The sequence below is a fragment of the Pyrus communis genome, chromosome 9 (genome assembly GCF_041283825.1).
Source record: "Pyrus communis isolate YQ-2024b chromosome 9, ASM4128382v1, whole genome shotgun sequence".
NCBI lineage: Eukaryota > Viridiplantae > Streptophyta > Magnoliopsida > Rosales > Rosaceae > Pyrus > Pyrus communis.
This window is the reverse complement of record NC_142573.1, coordinates 21361945-21377370: the sequence shown is the minus strand read 5'-3', so window position 1 is coordinate 21377370 and position 15426 is coordinate 21361945. Positions and strand designations below refer to the sequence as shown.

Here is a 15426-nt window from a genome sequence, read left to right as displayed (position 1 = left end):
CTCAGTTGGAAGGAGTAAGGTAGTATTTGCCTTTGTGGCGACATGAATACTACTTATGCCCCCGCTCCGTCTGCTCGTGCAGATCCGTCGAAGAACATCGTCCATGTCGGGAAGATGTCGATGTAGAACACCTCCTCGTGAGGCAAGTCGTCTGAGATTTTCCAATCAGCCGGGATTGGATGATCGGCAAGGAAGTCTGCTAGTGCTTGTCCCTTGACGGCTTTAGCTGGGACGTAGATGATCTCATATTGATTAAGAAGCAAAGCCCATTTAGCGAGTCTCCCTGTCAAGACTGGCTTGGACATGATGTATTTGACAGGGTCGGCTTTAGTGACCAGGTGGATGGTGTAAGCATGCATGTAATGTCTGAGCTTCTGAATGGCAAACACCAAAGCGAGGCACATCTTTTCTAATGGGGAATAGTTCAACTCAGCACCGGTGAGAGTTCGACTGAGGTAGTAAAGTGCTCCTTCTTTCTGGGATTCATTCTCTTGTGCCAAAAGTGCTCCGATTGAACTTTCCTGAGCAGCAATATACAATATGAGCGGTTTCCCAGGCACAGGTGCCCCCAGGACAGGTGGACTTGACAAATATTTCTTTATGCTTTCAAAAGCATTATGGCATGCTTCATCTCATAAGAATGGGACATCTTTCTTCATAAGGCGACTAAGCGGTTGACAACGCCCTGCGAGGTTGGAGATGAAGCGTCTGATGAAGGCTAACCGTCCTTGTAGACTTTTCAGCTCGTGCAGGTTTCTTGGCTCAGGCATGCTTTGAATGGCCTTGATCTTTGATTGGTCCACTTCAATACCACGATGCTTGACGATGAAGCCAAGGAATCTTCCAGAGGTGACGCCAAACGCACACTTTAACGGGTTCATCTTGAGGTTGTATTTTCGCAGCCTTTCGAACACTAATCGTAGATCCTTCAAGTGGTCTGATCTTTTCTTTGTCTTAACCACCACATCATCTACGTAACATTCTACGTTTTTGTGTAGCATGTCATTGAAGATTTTCTGCATTGCGCGTTGGTACGTAGCTCCAGCGTTCTTTAGACCAAAGGGCATCACCTTATAGCAGTAGATACCTTTTGAAGTCTGAAAGGCTGTTAGTTCCTCGTCTTCGAGGGCCATGCGAATTTGATTGTACCCAGAAGAGCCATCCATGAATGATAATGCCTCATGGCCAGTGGTTGCATCCACCATGATTTCAATGATTGGCAAGGGGAAGTCATCATTTGGGCAAGCATCATTGAGGTCCCGAAAGTCTACGCAAACACGTATTTGTCCTGATTTCTTAAGGACAATTACGATGTTGGAGATCCACTTGGGGTATTGCACTTCTCGAATAAAGCCTGCTTCGATTAGCTTGTCGATCTCGACCTCGATTAGTGGAATAAGCTCGGATCGATAGCGTTTTTGAGTTTGCTTTATCGGTCGCGTTCCAGGCTTGACCGCAAGATGATGAACAGCGATGATAGGGTCCAAGCCGGGCATTTCCTTGTAGGTCCAAGCAAAGACATCTTTGTACTCTAACAATAGCTGATAATACTCTTTTATCTCATCCGTACTTAATAATGCACTTACGAAGATAGGTTTTGGTTCCTCACTTGTACTAAGTTGAGTTCCTTAAGATCATCAACCGTGGCTTGCCCCCCATCTTCGAGCTGTGGTGGTGCAGCGGTGACATCTTCCTCGGGGATTTCGTCTTCTTTGCCTTCTTGTATCGTGATGTGGAAGACATCTTGGACCTTCTCTTCAGTGCTGTCTTCTCGAGCTTGTTGGCATGAGGATTGTCCAGTGTGGATGATAGTACGCCTTTTTACTTTCAATGGTCCATTTGTGTCAACCTCTAAGATTGCTTGGCGCTTCATCCTTGAAGGAATCAAGCTTCGAACGTCGCCTTTTTCTGCTAACCCATCGAGCTTTTCTTCCTTTGGCGTTGTCTTCCTCTTTCTAGAAGGCTTTTCATTATCTTCAAATCTTTCCAAAGCTGACCGTCGCAGAGGAGAGATAGCTGTGTTGCTTTGTTTCTTAGGCTTTAACAATCTTTCAAAAATAGAGTTTTGGGATGTTGGCGCGTTAAGCCTCTTGAAAACAGAGGTTCGGTCTTGACCACCAATGCGATTAAGCACTGAAATTCTGGGGCTTGAACGGCTCATCTTATCGAAGACCGACGTCCGAGAAGCGGGTTTAGGTTCTTCTTGGTCTTGTTCAATGCTCATGCTGACGTATTGAGCGCTAGTATTTTTCGTTTTGTTTGAAATCATCACAGGTGCATTTGGTGTAAAGCCAAGTCCGGCTTTGTTGTTGTCAACTCCGTAACCATGCTCCTTCAACTTTTTTTGAGTTTTGGTGAGGTTACGTTCTTTGTCATTGACAGTGTTTGAAACCTTCTTTCCAACCATAGAAGAGGAAGCGAAGTCGTACCCGGCCTTCGACATGAGTTTGTAGGCGTTTGGGTCGAAACCTTCCTCGGTCCTTTTGGTTGGAAGAAAGCTTGATTCCACCTCATCTGGTAGACCTTTTATGAAGCCTTGTGGTAGTCTTGCGACCTTAGCACTCCCTAGCTGTGTCAGAGGCAAAACTGCATTCATCTTAAGCAACTTCACATTATCCTTGTGCCACCGTGTGTCGACTTTTCTTGTTCCAGTTTCGAATGGAGATTGACCATTCTTTCTTCTTAACATCGGGATATACCGGAATATGGGCGTGTTCGGTCCTTTTGAAGGCATCCTACTCCCTTTGGTTGTTGCAGGTTTAGCAAACTCGTCATCGTCTTTGCTTAAAGATGGCACGGCTTGCTCTTTTTGCTTTTTAGGCATGGCTTGCCACTCCTGCTTTTTAAGTGTTGTTTTGCTCGTGGATTTGATCTCTTCCGGAAGAGCTTCGGGTACCATGTCTTCGTCCATGTAGAACTTGGCGTCTGCAAAATGTGATTCGGCTTCAGTGAATGACTTGGTGTCACCTTGGATCACCTTCACTCCTTCTCGGTAAAAATTTAGGCATTGGTGAAGGGTGGACGGTACTACCCCATTTGCGTGGATCCAAGGTCTTCCTAGGAGCAAGCTGTAGGAAGTTCTTGCATCAATCACGTGGAATATCATGCTTGATTTGAGCTCACCAATGGTCATCTCTACTCATATCATGCCCATCGCCCTTTGTCCTCCTTGGTTAAAACCCTGGATCAGCAGACGGCTCAGGGATAGTTCATTCACCTTGATGCCGATTATGGTCATTGTTGATTTTGGCATGATGTTTATGGCCGACCCACCATCCACCAGCATGCGGTTGACTTTGTGTTCCCTTACGTACCCCGAGACGAAGAGAGGACGGTTGTGAGGCTTTGATCCCAGCAGTAGGTCTTCGTCAGTGAAGTTAATTGTGTCCTGGGTGGTACAACATGTGGCACATTCATGTGGCTGAAGCTTCGAGCCTTCGTCGTTACTTTCTTGTACTTCGTGGTCGCCGGGACTCGCTAAGACTATTGCTAGTGCTTTTCGCATCTTTTTTGGCAATCGTAGCGCTTCCTCGATGCTAAAGTGTGTTGGTAGACCTTCTTCAGGTGTGAGGGTTTTTTCCACCTTAGTGGCGATAGCTTTGCCTTTTGAGGGCTCTTCTATTTCTACTTCAACCATGTGACAGGCGACGGTAGTGCACTGTTGGAAAAAGTCATTCGGGAAGTACTCATGCAAGGAAATGGGAATGCGTGGCTCCTGCTCCATAGGTTCCCCAGGATATGTTGTCTTATCATCATTTATGTTTCTTTTAGGCTTCCCATTGTTGCGGCCGTGGTGATTTCTTCTTTGTTCCACCTTTGGCTGTATGACTCGTGGTCTTGGCTTCCTTGTTTTTTTGTAGGTTACCAATATCCATCCTTCTTCATCATCAGTATGTGCATCTTGGTCGCTTTCCCCCAGTGATGGTTGTGTAGGAGGTATTGTGGCGTTTGAGCATTCACGGGAATGGTCAGGTGTCGCTTGGAGAGGCACGGGATCAAACGATCCAAACGCAATTGTAGTGGTATGCGTTGCAGCCGTGTCCTCAAGGTCGAGCTCAATTTGCCCTTGTTGTGCTAGCTTCATGATGAGTTCTTTAAGAACGAAGCACTTGCCAACAGGATGGCTCACAATACGATGGTACTTGCAATACCTAGGATCGTCTATGCGATTCATTTCTTCAGGACGCTTGCATTCAGGTAGCTCAATCACCTTTTTTTCCAACAAGTTATCTAACATGGCAGCCATGTCAGAGTCAGGAAAAGGGTACGTTTTCTGTTCCAACTCTCTCAAGGTGTTCTTGTATCTGTCTTGGGTGCGAGAAGGCTCACCTTTCTTTATCTCATTCGCTTTCTTTTTGGAGGAGATCTTGATGGGCGCTGAGGAGGTCTTAATGGGGGTAGTGTTGACGGTGAAAGCTTCCTTAGCGGGCTTCTTCCCAGTCTTGTCTACATTTGGGGTGAATACTTTATCCTTCTTGAAGTTAGTAATCGGCTCCTTTTTCCCGTGATTAGCGATACTCAGCTCCATGTCGTGGGAACGAGTTGCCAGCTCTTCGAATGTTCTTGGTTTTATGCCTTGGAGGATGTAATGTAACCCCCAGTGCATGCCTGGAACGCACATCTCGCACATCTCAATGGCAGAGGTTTCAAAAAGCCGATCTTTGCAATCTAGACTTAAGGAGCGCCATCTATTGATGTAGTCGACGACAGGTTCATCTTTCCACTGTTTAGTACTGGTCAGCTCTAGCATGCTTACAGTACGGCGAGTGCTGTAGAAGCGGTTAAGGAATTCCTTTTCTAGCTGGTCCCAACTATTGATAGACTCGGGTTCGAGGTCGGTGTACCAGTCAAAAGCGTTACTTTTCAGCGAACGCACGAATTGTTTGACGAGGTAGTCCCCCTCTGTCCCAGCATTATTGCAAGTTTCAATGAAATGGGCGACATGTTGCTTCAGGTTGCCTTTTCCGTCGAACTGCATGAATTTTGGGGGTAGATAACCCCTTGGCATCTTCAAAGCATCAATCTTCTTAGAGTAAGGCTTTCAGTACAGTACGGAGTCATGCGAGCTTCCTTCGTACTGTGTCTTGATGGTGCTTGCGATCATCTCCTGTAGCTGCTGGATAGAGAGAGATCCCATGAATGCCATTACTTGGTCTAGCTTCGGCTTCTCTTCAACTTTCTCCGCTGGTGGCTCCTCTTTTTCGTCGACTTCTTTCTTTAATAGGCCAACAATTGGGTCAACTTTCATGTCGAGCAGCGCATCTAGTTGGTTGACAAGTGCGGCAATCTGCAAGTCCTTCTCTTCCACAGTCCGTGTGAGCTTTGCGATTGCTTCATTCATCTGAGCTAGCTGCTCCTCGATTGAAGTTGCTCCAATGGTCATGACTTGCATGGTTGTATTGCCGCTCGAATCAGCGTCGGAAAGTAGGGACTCTAAGTATTTCCTCGGGCTCTCTCCTCTTGACGCCCTTAGCGAGGCTAGGGTGATCACAGGCTTGTGCCTCAGGTGCTCTTGTTCCTTTGACAGAGTTAATGCAGGGGCGGAAGCTGCGGCAAAAAGAGCTTTTGCCTTACTTCGGGTTGTGATGCCCGAAATATCACCACTTGGGGCGATGATGTTCTTGTTCTTTGCTTTGATTGCAGGAACAGCTTGATCATTTCTTGATGCCATTGGCGTTTTTCGATGATTTGAGGATAGAGATGAGAGGTAGAGATGTCCCACTGGGCGTGCCAAGTTTGTAAACACGAAAAATTCCTGAAACAAGAAACAAGAGTATGTGTACAAAAATAATATTTTTGTATTAATGATTTTTAGGGTTACAATCTCTTTGTAATTGGATCCTCTGATTCTATCTTCGTAGGGTGTAGGTTTGTGGATGAGCTGTTGATCCAAAGGGCCGTCGGGGCTTGATCTAGGGATGAACAGTTGATGAATGGATCTTCAAGGGGCATTGGGGTTGATCTTGAAGAATGGGTGTATAGGTTTGTTGAGATTGTTGATCCAAAGGGCCGTTGGGGCTTGATCTTAGAATGAACGGATGATGAATGATGAACACTTTCTTCAAGGGGCCGTCGGGGCTTGATCTTGAGTCGGTGGAAGTTCTTCAAGGGCCGTTGGGGCTTGGCCTTGAAGGAGGATTTGACGAAGAACGAAGAGTGTTTTCTTGATCCTTCGGGATTTTCTTGAGAGCTTTAGAGTTTCAAGGCTTCAAGGTTTTGGTGTAGGTTTCTAAAATTTCTTCTTCTTTTTCTCTTGATGGAGAAGGCTATTTATAGGCCAAGAGAGTGAATCACCACCATCCATTTTTTTTGGTGAAATGAGTGGAGTTGGTAGGTGAAGTAAATGTGTGATGTAAGTGAAATGAATGTGTGATGTAAGTGAAATGAATAAATGTTGTAATTTTAATACATTGGTTAACATTTATTTCACTGAAATTTCGGTGTCTACAATTTCGTATTTATTTATTTAATAAAATTTTATATTCAGTTAATTTTGTTGCGTATTCTGATATTTAATTTGGTATCAAAACATGCTTAATTATTTGAGATTTAATTTACTCGTACCGTATCAGTTTGTTCTCATCTTTCGCTTTTTTATTGTTCCAGTTTTAATTCAACGTGAAATTATCGTTGTTTGTTGTAGTAAAAGGAACAGTGCACTAGTTTAAGAAATTTAGATGATGAGAGAGTGGGCGGGATTACAGCTGGGTCAAATTACTAGACCAAACCAACTAATCAAGACAATAGTGAATCCAAATCCTAACCCTTCCAGATACATCCATTTCCAAATAAATCCCGTTCGCTAGGGTCGGGTGGGGACCTGCTGGACTTGCCTACTTGGGTCTTCTAGCTATTTGTAGTCAAAGTGTCTTTTGGGTCTTCTAGCTATTTTAAGTTTTTTTTTTTTTCTATTTTTTTTTTTAAACAAGCGATATTATTTGCTCTAAAAAGATGGGGTTGAATTTAGTCTCATAATGGGGTAGCAGTAATGTGGGTCAAATTCGTTTACGGCGAAAATCGAACTTAAGACCTCTTACTTACAAATAAAGAGGAATATCATTAGACCGTAATACTAAGTGGCACTAGCTATTTTTAGTTTAAAGCATTGGTTAAGTCTTGCACTTCAAATTGTTAAAAAACATTTACTTTTACCCTTGAGGTTTTAGGTTCGTTTTTCTGTTTGCTTACTAATAAAGGTAACAAAACAAACAAAAAAGAAAGTACAAAACGTGTATATTTTTTTTTCCTACTAGCACTGAAGTCAACAAGTAACAGGATATCCTTCTTACACACGCTTTATGACTATGAGCATCAAAATTATGAAATAATTAACGTATCATAATATGAATAGATAACACCGATCTAACAAAAATTGGTAGGTTTATTTGCAACGAATAATTTATAAGAGGTCGTTTTCAATTAAATCGTATGGCTTGAATGTTTGGCACCACAAACACAGAAGTGACATGCAAGTAGCTAAATGCCAAACTCAAGAAGCATCATTGGTGACCAAGATTAGTATACTTTTGGCAATCTGGCACGTAACGGTCAAATTATCCATTGAACCTGTACCATATTCCCATTCAAGAATTTTAAGGGATTTTTCATGTCTACGTTAAGTTAATTAATTTATATATACGACCTTTTTCAAAAAAGAAAATTAATTATATACGACCAAATTGATGAATACTAATCTTGCAAAGGTAGGAAGAAATTTAAGAAGCAAATGATTTGGTCTTCCGTCTTTGCACGTGTGTGAGACTGAGAATTCTCAAAGTTGTTCCTCCTTGATTCAACTACATGAATGTTATAATTTTCCATAAGTTCTGATGAAAACAAAATGCTCTGTTATTTTTTTTTTTTTTTTTGGAAAGTGATATCCAAAAGGATCGTCAACAATGAGCTTTTATTAAAACAAACACACACTAACAAACAAAACAAGGACCCAATTTATTTCTTGAAACAAACAAAGAACATGCCTAAAAACAAAGAAAACACAGAAAATGAGCAACAACAATGAAGCCCAAACAAAAACGAACATCCAAGAAACATCTACTGTGCTTTCCACCGCCAATCCGAGAAGCAGCCAGCCATCCAATCCTCCGTCCACCGCCGATCATCACCTCCACAGGTGCCACCTGCACACAGCCATTAACAAGAGATAGTTGGCAAGAGAGAAGCCAACCATTGGGAAGAAGCTCTGGGAAAATTTAGAGCAACACCGCTGTGAATGGCAAACAACAAGGAGAACGTGGTGGTGTGGGAAACACCCGAACCAGATACGACACCGGAACTCTACACACGAACTCTACATAAACCATGGTTGAAAAACGAAGCAAGGAAGGGCCATGAAAAGGGATACCCACCGGGGTTAGGGGATGGGAAAAGCCAAAGAGGAAAAGGAGAAGAACCATTAGCAGATGGAAGGGGAGAAGAAAGAAAAAACAAAAGCAAAAAAGCCCAAGGAAAAAGAGAAAGACCATCAACATATGGAAGGGGAGAAGAAAGAAAAAGCAAAATAAAAAGACCACCCACCAATCCCAGCCGCATCTAGGATCGGCGGCACCAAACGGAAGCACGATCGGGAAATCACTCACACAATATGGTGAGACGCACCCTCAAACAAAGGGAAGAACTCTCACAGAGAGAAAAGAGGAAAGTTAAACACAATGCTTCGTTTGGTACGTTGGTTAAGGTGAGTAATTGCTTCCGGAAAACAAAGATGAACTTCACAATGACCAACTAGAGGTTAAGTTTTTTTATCAAAACTGCTTCTATTGTGATGTGAAAATAAATAGTTGTGAAAAGAGGTGTTTGGTAAACTATAGTGCTAAAAGTGTTTTTAGCAAAAATAAAAATAGGAATAGGATTGTCTATATGAAAGTTTCATTAATTAGTATTGTTCAGCTGCCTCCAATGAAAAAAATAAAAAAATAAAATTTGAAAAGCAAGTTTAAAGCTGTTTCTGCTTTTTGCGCTGTTATGGACCCATGATTTTGAAAAGAAAAAAAATCAGTTTTTTTTTTTTTTTTTCATTTGCCAAACATAATTAAGACCCCAAAAAATTACTTTAAAAAAGTTTAAGCGACAGCCCTAATTGTCATCACCATGTGAAAACTATAAGATAATTGGTGTAGACGGTTCTCTCTTTTTCTCTATCAATATAATACATTACGGTTATTAGCTAGAAAAATTAATTTAAAGCTAGAACGTATTTTTCAAGAAATTATAACATCTTTAACTTTTTCCATTCTTCTTCCACTAGTTTTATGCCATGAAGTAAAGGAATCTAATACGTTTTATAAAGCTATTCTTTCTGTTTGGCAGCTCGTAAAACACACCCAGTAAGATTAATAATACGGGTCTACTTGTTTGGTACATTTTTGTATTAAATAGGCGGCTGATTAATAATATGGATCCGTTTATTTTGTGCGGTCTGCAGACTGATTTGGTATTAGTGTGCTTTGAAAAAAAACTGTTTCTGCTATGTTATAAGAATAAGCAACTATGAAATAAAGCAGCAGAGTGTTTGGTAAACGTTTTTGTAAAAGTACTTTTGGAAAGAAAAAAAAAACAATATGATAGTATTTGGTAAATTTTTATGCAAAACAGCTGTGACGCTGTGAAATGACCAAAACCAAGCTTATCTATCATATTTCTTTTTCTTTGTTTCCTCCGCTGCTTATCTATCATATTTCTTTTTCTTCGTTCCCCAAAACCAAGCTTATCCATGGGACCCCAAAGAAGAAAAGGAAGAATAAAACCCAAAAACCTGATTCCACTCCTCCCTCACTTTGCTCCAAGCACAAAGACCTCCCCGCCACAATCTTGTTGTGGAGGATGATGCACATCTTTGATTCTTCGCCGCAAGGTTGTAGGAAAGACCTTCCCGCCGCAATCTTCCTCAACGAATTTGTGGTTTCTCATAACACGCAATCTTCCTCTGCTAATTCTGATTTAGTTTCAAGCACATTTGAGTATAACAACTTTGGTTAATTTGTGATGACAGCAGTCTAGGGCTCTCCTCCTGGCGACCCTTGTGGGTCTCTAGTGGTGACGATTCAAATCTTCACGAGGAGGGACAAGGTAGATTCATAGTGGGGGCGACACAAATCTTCAAAGATCTTTGGTAGAGATGAAGCTTGAAGGAGCATAAAGGGGATGATAGAGATGAAGGGAGGGTAGGATTGTCAGAAATTTTCATTAAATGGTTACTGTTCATCCGTGTTTTAGAGGTTTGCCTGAAAAGCCAACTTTTCAAAGCTACCTTTTGTTGCTTCTGTTTTTTTACTTTTTTTCACCCTAAACTATGAAAAACAAAACTAAAATTAGAAGTTTACCAAACGCAAAAATACCCCAGCTTTTTCTATACCAACTTTTTATAAAAATCACCTCAATCCCAGACTATACCTACAACTGCTAACTAATACACCCTAAAAGGGAGGGATAATTAGTCAGCTTCGTGTCTCTCCTCATTCTTCTTCCTCCGTACCGACCAGCAAGGCCGTCGATTGGCTAATCAAGAAGGCCAAGGCCGCCATAGACGAGCTCGACGAGCTTACCTCATGGAACCCACATTTGATTCTAACTCCCGCGTCGGTTCCGGCCATGAAAACCCAGAACCCGGCCAGGACTGGCATCCACTACTTCGCAGGAGTGTGTTCGAAAACCAAAAAATAAAGTGTTAGCTGTAGAATGAATGAAGCAATGCGATAATAATTCTGCAATCCTTCCCAGACCCAATTCTGCAATCCTTTCAAAATCATTGCCTCTCTCTGTAATCCTTCCAAGATCCAAGGTCTACTCGGGGTGGAGGCGAAGTCGGTTCGTGCTTGGTTGATGGATATTTAGGATTGAACAAATTTTCGCTGTGGTGATTATGGTTGCCATTGGGCAGCCCATGGGGTTTATGATTTGTCTTGTTTTATTTTTTTGTGCTCGGAAATTGGATGAAAATAAGCAAATTGAAGCTAGAAGTAATTGTATTGTTTGTTCTTTTTCATTAATCATCATTTTTTATCTTATTATTTTGAATTCCTCTTATCGAGTATCAAACATATAGGTAATACGATCATTAATCCGATATTGCACAAAATACCTTACTAATTTAATTAATACTATCCGATAATTATTTATCTTACCCGACTAAAAGAATCAATATAGTCCGAATTGACAAACAAGACCACAAACCGCTTTTGGTTTAAACGAGTTTCACATGCTCTTTGTAGGGGATTCTTCAAATTTTACTTGGATACTTCCCACTTTGCGATGGGCCAACACGAATTCGGCCCAAAAAATACCCAAAACAACAAAAGTTGGATTCTTTTAAACAATTTACGGGATTGACAAAAAATAAATAAATAAATTTACGGCTTGTTCACTTGGCAATATATGTACTGTCTACTGCTTGTTCGCTTGTTAATTTATGAAAGATCAACTTGTGTAGCTGCTTGGATGATTGTCAAGTGAGATGGAATCACTGTTTACAGACATACTGGCTTGGTTTTAAACAATTTTTTTTTTCTTTGCGAAGAATCAATAGTTAGATATAGCGGGGAAGAGTTTTGGTACGGTTGTGCTTGAAACCAAATTAGTTGCGAAGTTATGCTGTGTCTTCTTTTGTGTGATATTTGTACTGCCCGTAGGCTATATACGAAGACAGAGGTAAACACAATTACAACTCTCCTAGACTACCGTCTCATACGTTTGTTCGACAACTTGAATGGGAGGATATATATACTGTACTGTGATACCAAAAGGGTTACCTGAGGAACTATGATGAAACGTTTCTGTTGGATTTCATTCCACTGTCAAATTTCAGCCTACCTTGACTCTTGTATGAAACTTTGTGTTTAGACTTTGATTGTTAATTATGCACCTGTTGGATTTCATTGTGTCCTGATGTGAGCTTCTGGATGATTGATGCGGGCCCGACAAGAATGTCGATCAGTCATCTTCTGAAGCTCCTTGGTGAAGGCTTGTCAATATTGTCACCATCCTCTGGCAGTTTGACAGCCGTATAGGTTCCCGCCCCAAAGAGCGCCCCAAGAAATGGTGCATTAAGGTAGACCCAAATGGCCCTAATGTTCTCACTGGGTTCGTTGAAGCCCCTTTTGTTTCCCTGCACAATTGTGAAAAGGAAACAAAAAGTTTCAAGACATCATCTTGAAATAGCATTGAGGTGTCTCACATCCTTTTATATTTTGACTTGCTGTATTCTTGTTTCTACATAAATTTAGGAGTGTGTTCATTTTGCTTGTGAACTGTGTGTATTTACTACAGACACAGATCAACAATATAGCTCCATGTCAGCAGCACACTCAGCATTATCATAGCTAGGTTATTATAGTTTGTTATAACAAAAATGTAACTAATCATACCCTAAGTTTGATTAGTCTTTTACTTAAGTCATTAATCAATTATTGACAAATTTATAAATACCCCAATGTAAACTACTATTCATTGAATGAAAGATACTTTTCTAATATTTATATCATGGGAGTTTTAACGAAAAGCTCACGGAACTGTTCACTTTAACGAAAAGCCATATTTTTACACTAAAAAATCAATCCTAGTACTATTCACTTTACCCTTTATTTTGTCTTTATTGTTAAAACTCAAAGTTTTCAAGTCATTTTCATTAGTTTTCCTTTATATCATAGCATATGACATGACAATTGCTTACTCATTGTAAATAAATTGGTTCACAATGAACCCGAGAGATCATTTGGGATTTAAATAGTTGGTGTATGCATTGGTGCCTCCTCTAGGATTAAGAGAGAACCTTTCTTGTCACCGATTTATAAAATATATCTCTATATTTGTTTCAAGTTTCTACTTCTTAGGCTGACACACCTTTTTACCTTTTTAATATTTTCTACACATCACTAACACTTGATAGAAAAATATTAAAAAATTAAAAAGGTGTGGGAGAAGTAATTTGGAATGTATGAATATAATCTCTTGGGAACCATAATTATCTTTCACCAACTCTTTATCTATTCTCATGCCACCAATTAAATGTCACAAAAATATTTCTCACAAACTGAATTTCAAAAGGAATAATTTCAATTTCAAAAGTTCTGTTGATATTTATAGCTTGAGTGATTAAAAGTTTGTAGCTCATACATTTGCTTTTTGAAGTTGAAAAAATTATTCTCACAAAGGGGTTTGTAACTCGACCGATTAAAAGTTTTAAATCATATAATTGATATTTGTATTCATACTCAACATGAAAATCATTATTCTTAAAAAATTAAATTTATAACTAAAAGGCTCTAGGCGGCTAGGTGGTTTTATTTTTTGTTTTTTGTTTTTTTATGAAATTAAAAAAAAAAAAATCCTATCTAAGTCTAAGTGCCTATGCAAGTGAAGCTAGTATGGCTCAAGGATGGATTGTGAAGGGTGGTGATGAAGAACTTGAGCTTGGTTCGGGAATTGGAGATACATCGGAGGTAGGTAGTTCCCTAGAGCCTAGCAGGAGTTCTAAAGATGTTGAAGTAAGAGAACTTCATAAAGAAAATTTTATATCGGATGAGGACACGGAAGAAGAAGAAGGAGATGATGAAGAAGTTGAGTTTGAGTCCGACACGAAGAGGGTCTTGGAGGGATATGGTGAAGAAGAGTTTGATACCTGGCTTTGTAAATTTGCAGGTATCTTACATTACTATATTTCCTTATTTTCCTCCTATTTTGCATTTTATGTGGTTTTAAATTGTGAACTTGTTGTACATGTGTCATCCTACAATACTCCTCACTATGGTCATATGGCATATATGCTTAATGTGTTTTTAAATTTTGGACTTGTTGGATACTCTTTTTGCATTTTATCATTCTTTTATTATCTTATCCACGGATTTCATACAAGTATAATTTTTTGTAAGTGTCAATATGCACTTATTTACAAGATATACAAGAAATTTACCTAAATACGCCTAGACCCCGCCTAGCCGCCTAGGCGCTAGGCGCTAGCCCGCCGCCCGACTAGCGCCTAGCGTTTTTTTTAGAACCTTGGTTTTTACATTAAGATATTATATTGTTATCTATTGCGGTTATACAATTAAAACGCTACATGCCTGTAAGTAACACACGTAAATATTTGGTAGAACTCTAACCTGAAGAAGCTCCTACAACAGCCATGGAATCAAATTGCACCGAGAAGAAAAACACCAAGTCTTCTGTGAATTCCTAACCTTAACACAATGCTCTATGGAAAGCTTTTTGTCATGTGTTCTAATCTTCACAGGACCAGTATTTATATAGGCCAAAAACTTAAAGTCCCTTCCATAAAGGAGACACTAAATCTACGTTCTTGACCTCCAAGTAATGTATCATAACTATAATCGTATAAGAATTTCATCAATCCTATTTCCTATATAAGACTCACAATATAGGATTGATATCTTTGGGTAATCAAATCACAATATATATTATTCTCTAATGATACATTCTTGTTACATATCATAGACCATATTAAGGTTGATTTATGTCGGACAAATCCAACATTCTCCCACTTGGTCTACAAAATGCAATATCAATGTTCAGCCTTAAGATTAGAGACTAATACAACTTTAGTGGCCATGTACAGTGATTTCATCCCATCCTTACTCAAGTTTTTGTCAAATAAATCATACAACATGGAACTAACAAGGTTGTAAAGTTGTCATAATTTGAACCTTCATAATCACACATGTCGAACTTTTTATCCACATGAAACACCATCAAACTATGATCGAGAGATGAACTCCTAATTGTAATTTTGTCTTTCCTTATATCATCTTAGATCCTCTTTATGGTAACCATGCAATTACACTATATGCTTTAAACAAGCCTGCACACTTGTCAATACAAGTGAGTGTCACTTAATGAGTGATCACAACCTTTCTGCAATTTAAACATATATAGAAAAATCCCAAATAATGCAGACAAGATTTACCTAGATGCATGTATGTATTTAACCTTATGTGAACGCTTAATCAGAAAACAAGTTCATACATTCAAAACCTTTTAGTAACAAACTACAATCTCCATAATCCCTTGTGATAACAACTCACTTATTCACTGCAAAACGGACAAAATAACATCTACTCCTACTAACTTAGCATATCAAAATCTGAGATCAAACCTATATTCTTCACAAGTTGCTTAAAAGTTGCAACTGACAATGCTTTATTCAAGGGATCTGCAAGCATTGAAGTAGTGTCAATGTAGCTAACCTTGATGAGTTCTTGTTTGATCTTTTCTCTAATAAGTCTGTACTTGATATGCATGTGCTTGGTCCTTGAAGACCTTTTGTTATTCTTGGAGTAGAACACAGTTGCAGTGTTGTCACAAAAGATTTGTAGTGGTCTAGCAATGATTTTCAGCACATTCATCCCTTCTACAAATTTACCAATCCATACAGCCTGTGAAGTAGCTTCAAAGCAT

The 15426-nt window shown here is 39.8% G+C and overlaps 1 long non-coding RNA gene and 1 pseudogene across 1 annotated transcript; one reads left to right on the top strand and one right to left on the bottom strand.

Moving 5' to 3' along the window:
• Positions 1-483: 483 nt before the first annotated feature.
• LOC148694393 (uncharacterized) lies at positions 484-4571 on the bottom strand (annotated as a pseudogene).
• Positions 4572-9647: 5076 nt separating this feature from the next.
• On the top strand, positions 9648-11024 carry LOC148694392 (uncharacterized). Its single transcript, XR_015966293.1, has 2 exons — positions 9648-9871; positions 10010-11024. It is a non-coding gene; the product is annotated as an uncharacterized LOC148694392 (long non-coding RNA).
• Positions 11025-15426: the final 4402 nt, after the last annotated feature.